The sequence below is a fragment of the Gavia stellata genome, chromosome 3 (genome assembly GCF_030936135.1).
Source record: "Gavia stellata isolate bGavSte3 chromosome 3, bGavSte3.hap2, whole genome shotgun sequence".
NCBI classification, from domain to species: domain Eukaryota; kingdom Metazoa; phylum Chordata; class Aves; order Gaviiformes; family Gaviidae; genus Gavia; species Gavia stellata.
Genome location: NC_082596.1, coordinates 2,953,413 through 2,962,249, shown reverse-complemented (window position 1 = coordinate 2,962,249; position 8,837 = coordinate 2,953,413).

The window sequence follows — 8,837 nt, the reverse complement described above, 5'->3', positions numbered from 1 at the left end:
GCTTCTTCTGCCTTTTCTGATTACTTTTGCTGGTTTTCTGCTCCAGCCAGGCACTGAACAGTGATTCAAGCCATTCTCCACCATTGTGTTGCTCTTCAGTTTCCAGGGAAACCTCTGGGCATCCACAGTTAAACTTGACCTTCAACTTTGCTAGCATGGGCCAACCATCAGAAAGCACCTTCTACAGTTTCATGTATCACCGAATAGGAAAATAGCAAATAGCTTCATCCTTCATTCTGAATGAAAAGCAGCTAGCATGCCCACCATCTCCCATGAGCTCAGAAGATGCTGACGGATCAAAAGATAAGGCTAGTGGCAGGTGATTACAACCTCAAGCAAAACACCTGAATTTTTTGGAGGTGGAGGAACTGTATCTTTTCCAAGCTTTTTATCTCCTGGTTCCTGGCAATCACTAAAAGATTGACACCGTACCGAATCATGTGCCACTGTTCCTCTGGTGCTGGTGGACAGGAGGGATGCCAACCCATGGAGGACTTTCAAGCTGGATTTTCAGCCCAGGCAGCAGAAGCAAACAATATTTAATACAGAGATGATTGTCATGGGGCTCATGAAGCATTTGCAGCTGTCCTTTTTCATTGCACCAAGTAATGTTACTGTGCATTTTACAGTTACAGTCACACTATGACACAAGTAGGGATGGATCAGTGGGGATGGATCAGTGATTTCTGATCCAATGCCCCTCTCTCAGCAGGTTGCTCAGGGACCTTCTCCTAGATTGACTACTGGCCTGCTGAAGAAGTTTTTCATAATGTCTAACCAGGTCTTATTTGTTGCACCTTGGGTTTGTTTTCTCTTTTAGACCTTCTGGGAGGTTCCTGTAGCTGTTAGCCATTTGTGGTGGTAATGTTACTGGTGTGACTTCCAACTTACCTTGGCAGTACTGGGGCTGGAGGGGAATGGAGAGAGACTGCAGGTAGGTATAGAAGAACATCTCAGTAGAGATGTATGCTGTGTAGGGTGTAGGACTTTACTGAGCTCTAGAACACAAGGGGAAAAAATTATCCTCTTTCCTCTAGCCCAGAGATTTCAAGCTGTGGGTATTAAGGTACACCTACGTCTGAAAACCTTTCCCAAGCACCTGTCTACAGAAATTAGTGCCTGCGGAAAACTGCAAGGAAGGGTATCTTGAGCATGGCTGCACCAGATTGTCTCATGACTTCTTTGCACTACATTGTTGGTTTATTGCCATCTGTTGTTTCTTGTCTCATCTTTCATCTAGTGAAAAGGACTTGGCAACATGGCCTGGGGATTAGACCTTCTTGAGGCTAGGGAAGAGATGAAAGCTGGTGTAATGAAAGGCACAAGAAGTTAAGCATGTTATCAGTCTGAAATGTTGTCAGAAAAAGAACGAAATTAATTTATTCTCTCCCACATTGCTGTTACAGGGTAAACTAATGCTTTGGCTTTTTCTCCATCAAATATTGGAGCATGCTGGTGGTTTTCTCTGATGGTTTCTCTAACTTCTTTGCTAAAACCTGGAAAAATATATCCTACCTTTAAAGTTTGCATTTCTTGATGAAGTGTTTCTGGAGCTGCCTGATCAATACTCCACGCTCTATCCTCTCCTCTGAAATGCATTGATGAGTGAGTAACAGAATGGGAAATTCATGTAATGGGGTTTTTCTAATGTGTGCAGTCACTTGCCTTCATGTACCTAATGCAGCAAAGCACTTAAGCACGTTCTTGTCTTTAGGAACGTGAGCATGTGTGCATCTCAGCATAGGTGAAGATTGATTGATGATATTAATAATGTCAAATTATATTCCTCTTTTCTGTAATACTCTTGGGTTATTTTACAGATAATAAGTATGAGACAGACAGGTGCAATGAGTCTTAAGATGTTTTAATTTTGTCTGATTCTTTGCTTCTATTGTATTTTATTGTTTCCAAGAAGAGATACTTGGCAAATTTAGGCTTATAGCACTAAATTAACCTTGGTGGCAATTCCACAGAGAATACCAGAAATTGTTTTGACATGTTGAGAAGACACACTGCTGAAAGAAGGTGACCTCCACAATCATATCTCCTGAGAAATTAACAAAATAATCTGGTTATCATTTTGAGGCAATCAACCCTCAGTGTTGTTGACCTGTATTTTTTGGTTCCTTGCTCAAGCCCAGCCTTTGATCAACAATGACCCCAAATAATTTCTAATTGAGGGCTGACAGTAGATAACATGGTGTTTGATCATAGAGTGCATAGCCCTCAGCCAGCATAGTATCTGTGTGTTTATAGTACAAGATTCAGCTCCTGCTCTTGGTTCTTCTCTGGAGGAGCCTGACATCTGAATTCCTGTTTGGCAGTCTCAGGAGAAAAAACAAGAACTGAAAAGGTCATAGTGACTTGACTTCGCCTGCTCCCCCAAAAGGTCAGGCACAGTGATGGGACTGTAAAAGGAAAAAACTGACCTTTCTCTTGCCTTCCCTACCAGAAACGTAGAAAACCAATTTGTGGCTTTTGAAACTGTCCTGGGAAGATAATTCCCCAGTAATGTTCCAGTTGTGTAGACGTGGTAGATGCACATCGAGCAAGATGTCTTCAACATCCTGCGGCTCTATGGGAAAACACTTGCCACCAGCAATGGCAAGGAACTGATGCTTGACCCCTTCAATAAACCCTACTCCTCATGTCAGGTAGATGAGAGTGGCTTTGAAATTCTTTGAATTTGTAAGGTGTGTAAGGGTCAGGTTTTCATGAGTATTTAAAAAGATATCTTGGTAGGTTTATGAATGAGCAAAACCAGCTTATGATCTTTAAATGTAGTGAAAGGAAATGGGAGTTAAACAGTAACCTAATTTTTTTGTGTTCCTACCTGTATTACAAAGCCCTGTTTTTCAAAGGCATTCAGGCACAAGAATAGCATCATGCAGGGGGAAGTAAGGCAGTAGGACATAGAAGTTAGAGCACAGACTCTCATGGCCTGGGGGGACCAAAGGGGAAGATTAAGATCCTTTTGCTTTGGCAGGATTTAGGATATGCAGAGCATGCCCAAGCTTCCTCTGACCTTAGCGGAAGATATGAGAAGGTGGGACATACAGAGAGAAGCCCAAGATGTGTTTAACACTTCAAAAACTAATTCCCAAATTTGGGGCTATGTTCATAGTGGAAATACTGTTGGTTTTGGTGCAGAAGTCAGAAGCCATTCAAGACAAGAAATTCATCAGAGAAGGATGCAAGCAATATCCATCTTTCTTTCCTCTAACTGAATAAGAAAGTTGATGAAAAAAACCACTGAATGGGTTAAAAATTTAAATGTGAATTGTCCCCTCACTCTCCCCTCCAAAATTTCCAGTGTATGGAGCTGTGCAGTTTTTACTTTTGCTACCCGTCCAGCTAATTAATACCTGCCAGTTTGCTTTTCCCACTCTTACTATTTTTGGACTACCATTTTATTGAAAAAAAGAAAAAAAAGAATAGGGAGAGAGAGGAGGAGAAAGATAAAAGGAAAAATATATTTGAACCTCATCTTCTCTGACGAAAAGAATGCACATCTGACGTTAATTCAAATATTGAATCTGTTTCAAACTTTCCCCACATTTTTTCCCCTCATTTAAATCTTTTTATGCTTTTTAAGTTATGCTGTGCATGATGATCATTCTATTCATTTCCTCCATAGCAACGTGTTTGTATTGGTTCCTTCTTCTTTTCTTTTTTTCTTAGGTACTCTTGCTCACTGAAGGAAGTCTGTCAGTGACCAGCTTGATGACATGGCTTTATAGGTAGTGTTAAATCCAGGGGTGAGGCTATGGGTTAGTGCTTGCAATAAATAGCAGATGCAAGCAAGTCCTTGGTACACAGTGACAAAGGAAGTTTCTAAAAAATTAGTGACAAAAGGAATTTCTCAAGTTTTGTTTTGTTTTTTTTTAAAGCCAGGATTTGTTCAGTCTGCTAGGCTGAGGTTGAGCCAGATGCTTTCCCTTGTAGGCACCCTGACAGATTACAAGTGGGGTTGGAAGCATCACTGCAAGGCAGTGGAGCTCATCAGCATATTGCTGGCAGCAGTACTTGAATGCCTCTCCATCTTTCCAACTGATCATCTGTAAATGAACAGTAATAATCCAGGGTTGAGTTCACAGCCTCGATTCGTGGGCATGAACCAAGAATTCACCACTGGTTGAGTTATATTTTTCCACTAAAGAAGAAGTAGCCAAGACCTGAAGAGAACAATTAATATTGATATATCTGGATGTGCAGGCAGAAATAAAAAAACAGCATCTAGCCAAGCCATATGTGACCCTGGAGTAAATCAGAGAAACAAGAAAACAAGAAACTCACATGAGAGCCCCATGCCTTGCTGGTGTGCCAACCCATGTCAAGCCGGTGAGCTTTGCGGCAGGTCTGACAGGTCCACAGATGCAAGATAATCTGGGCCATACAAATGCTGTGCACAGAAGGGAATCTCTGATACCAACCTTCTTCCCTTTTCCAGTCGGATGGGTATTCAACTCATGTTCATCTCCCAGTTGTGATGGTGGACACATAAGAACGACATCTAACGTTTTAAGGACCTGTAACACGTAGGACCTTGTAGGTCAAGTTAGACCTCTCAATTCTCTCCAGAAGCCAGTGTGGAATCAAGATAGGTCAGGGGTATGCTTCAATTTAATTTCTGTGTTTATAACTTAACTTCCAAAAGTCCAAGAGGCCTGAGGCAGGTAGACAATTATAGAGCTTTCCCAAAATCTTTTCCACAATTGCATTCATAGTAGTGGCTACAGTTCTCACTGTCAGGGGCATTATTGCCTTTATAACAGGAATGCTTTGCAACTACCACAGGAGAACAAGTGCTTTAGCATAGCTGGATATCAGATTGGTAACATGCCTGTGGCCAGGCAGTGAAGATTTACCTCATCTCATGTATTCAGGATGGTATTCATCTGCCTTATCTTTAGGGATGGGATTTGTCCCACTATTTGTGGGTTTCCACAACGGAAGTGATTACTGAACGATTCATCCCAGGCTCTCTTCCTTCTCAGAGGAGAGTGAGTCAGTGGCGTTGACAAAGTTCAGAACAAGATTTGTTTTATCGTAAAGAAGGTGACTCTCTTGGGTTCGATGAATCATAACCCTACCCTCACTGAATGCATTGACTAATTCTCCATTACCATAACGGACATCTGATGGAAATACTAAATGTGGACAGCTAAAATTAGAAGGGTGAATCCCAGACAAGTTGTCTACAAGTCAGCTAATGGAAATTCTTCCAAACAGTTCCTTTATATGAGCATCCCCAAACATGATTAACCCCATCCCATGATAAATGTCTAAATAAGGTGACCAACCATCTAATGAAAGTGTCCTCCTGTCTTAGCATTGGCTAGATGGCTTAGTCTTAGACAACCAGGTTTAGCTGAGTTGTCTTGGACCCTGAAACATGTATCATCACACAATTCTGTTTGGAAAAGTATGTCTTAGCACTGATGGTGCTAAAGCCTCAATGTCCTGTTCTGGGAAAGTTTTTTCCACAGATTCTCCAATAGGAAAAGGATCCAGCTAGGTCTTTCCAGTATTAAAACTCAACCAGGTGATGGTAGGGCACATGCTCTGGGCTTCATGGACATTCATAATCACAGGGACTTTGCAAAGATGAAGGACAGCATCCAAGGACCACTACCCCATGGTGATAGGCACCGTCTGAACACCATGCCATCAGGATGGAGTCTGTCCTTCGCTTTCCATAGCCTGCCTTGGAGAAAACAGTCTCGTTCGTATTCATTCATACATCTTCCTGTCTGAGAAAAAAAAAAAGGGGGAAAAAAAAAAACACACAAAAACCACAAAACCCTCCGTGCTTGTTATTAGCGGTTTTTTGTAATGCTGCTATCCCCACAGCGGGAGCTAGACCCAAACTCATCGATCTGTAGGGCAGAAAATGCAAACACCTTGTGGTTATTACCACTTTACACCAGATTCCTGCCACTGACCTTGATGGGAAAACTCCTTAACCCACTTACTAAATCCCCAAGTCATCTTGAAGCCAGAGAGTAACAGTTAATAAAGTGCTTGCCAAGTTTCACATCGTTTTTAGCTGACCTGTATTTTGACTTGTTACATGATTCTCAGTGTAAGAAAAACCCATGGGTAACGCTCCTAATGCTGAGCGCTGTGAGATGGCACTTGAGAATAAGACTGAACTCTAGTCCTGCCCCTGATTTACACCTGTATAAGTTCAAAGATGGGGGTGGGGGGGAGAAAGAGGGAAAGACAAAGACAGAGAGAGAGAGAAAGGAAGAAAGAAGGGAGGAAGGGAGGAAGGAAGAAAAGGGAATTAAGGAGAAAAAGGTATTAAGGGAGGGAGGGAGGATTCAGCCCTTTCAGCAATATGTTCACTGCATTTCTGAGTTCCTTAGAGCAAGATCATTTGGGCTGAGTTATGCACTTGTTCTGGTATGTGTAGCACAGGGACAATGAACTCATTCACCTTAGGGAACAAGTGACACGTGGAGTCACGGAATCACAGGATGGTGGGGGCTGCAAAGGACCTCTGGAGGTCATCTGCTACACCCCTCCTGCTCAAGCAAGGTCACCTAGAGCCACTTGCCCAGGACCATGTCCAGGCATCTTTCGAATGTCTCCAAGGATGGACACTTCACAAACTCCCTAGGCAACCTGTGCCAGCGCTCAGTCACCCTCACAATAAAAAAATGTTTCCTGATGTTTAGAGGGAACCGCTGGTGTTCCAGTTTGTGCTTATTGCTTCTGGTCCTGTCACTGGGCACTGCTGAAAAGAGCCTGGCTCTGTCCTCTTTTCAGCCTCCCCTCAGGTATTTATATGCATTAATAAAGTCCCCCTGAGCCTTCTGCTCTCCAGACTGAACAATCCCAACTGTCTCAGCCTTTCCTCATGGGAAAGATGCCCCAGACCCTTCATCATCTTCATGGCCCTTGATCGACTCTCTCCAGTCTCTGTGGTACTGGGGAGCCCAGAACTGGACACAGTACTCCAGAAGTGGCTCATCAGTGCTGAGTAGAGGGCACACCTCCAAATTCCCACCAGCTAATGGCCTAGATCTCAAGCCCTTCCTAGAAATGAGGTAACACAAATACTGGCATCAAGCCTTCATACAGCATGTTTTGCCTCTCAAAGCACCTTTGCAGAGGAAGCCAGCATCCACCTCACGGTTTGCCAAAGGGAAAACCAGCAAGGATGTGATGTTCCCCAAATCAGTTGCAGAACAGGCTCTTGAACACAGGATTTTTCAGGTTCTGCTAGACCTCCTTATCTCTCCTGAGCTGGAAAGGCCCCAGGTGACAGTCTTGTGAATCCTAATCAGACTGTAGCCTGTGCTTGAAGGTTCGCTACCCATGCCTACAGTCATTCCTCTGAGCTCTTTTCACATAGGAGACAATTGATAATTTCACTGAATACAAGAGAGAGAGGTTAACACTGAAATACAAGCTCACTCTCTGAAGACCCTTGGATGAAAGCTGCTATGGAAATGCATGTTATCATTGCTGTTATACTGTGGCTCAACAACTGTATCTGCTCATAAGGAATGGTCTCTGGTTCGGGCTGTTTTTCCTCATGTTGGAAGGGAAGCATCCAAATAAACTGTGTTGAAAAGTGTTGAAGTTAGTAAACAGGTACATACAGGGGAGCTGACTTTGAAGATGCTGCCTTGAGAGTAAAAAGAGGCATTTTAAGTGTTTCAGTTAGTTAGACTAATCTGCATAAGCGCAAGAGTAAGACCAGTCTTTAAATACTGCCTCAAAGTACAGGTTTTTTTCATTTCTTTTAATATTTCGCCCAAACTGAAGTTTGCTGTTGGTGTCATAGCTATACTCTACTCCTTACTCTTGGTGCAGTGGTGAGAGCACTGCTAGTTTTGCACTTGCAGTGATACAATTGCTAATGCTGCTACCTGGCATTTCCATGCTTCCAGGGTCAGCTGAACTGACAATGTTGGAAAGACTATGCAAAAGGGAAAGAAGAAAATTGACAGCTCCTTAAAAGCCTTGTACAAATAGGACAGTGCTTGACATAATGCTGTTCCAAAATCAGTCACTTGGACTTGATTTGCAAGACTTGCAAGAAGCTGCTTGTTGCCTGGGTTTTGCTGCAAAAGGTGGTTTGATTTGATGTCTCTGGGTTTAACGTCCTGAGCAAAGTTGGGCAGATGCCACCAGTAAGAGACAGAAACATTGCAGGGCTTAGCTTCATCTGAAAGAGGAATTAGAGCTGAAGAACAGAAATGTGTCTAAGGAGGATCTGGCTGCAGCACTTTCAACTGCAAATGCACATACACAGACACACAGGGAGAAAAAAATACTTTCTGTGGCTGAATGGGAGAAGACCACCAGTGAACCATGCCCCAGTAGAATTCAGTGTCCTTGGTTTAGATAGTCCCTTAAAAAAAAAGAAGTATAATTTTGTTATTTCTCTAAAGGCTTTTGTGTGTCTGTCCTTGTTCTTTAAATGACCCCATTTAAATATCCAGGGATCTGAGAGCTTCCTTCTGAGGACCAGTTTCAACTCTGTGGACCATTTAACCACCTGAGCATGAAGACTCATTTCACAACAAGGTAAGTGTCTACGACATCGAACAAATCATCCTCTGGAAGCTTCAGCCTTCCTCTGTCCGTTAGAGAGTCCAGCTGTGATGAGACACTTAGGGAGAAACCACAGGTGAGGTGAACCCTATCCTAAATGACGCATGACAACACCATATTCTGAATTTGAGACCCCAGTTCTCTGCAGTGAGGTTGGTGCGTATTCTGAATGCTGAAACTCCCCAAAGATCATGTCTTATCTGTTAAGGGAGGTGATTTCACCACCCTGCCCTGTGCAGAAGAGCAGCCAGTCATGGCTACTACAT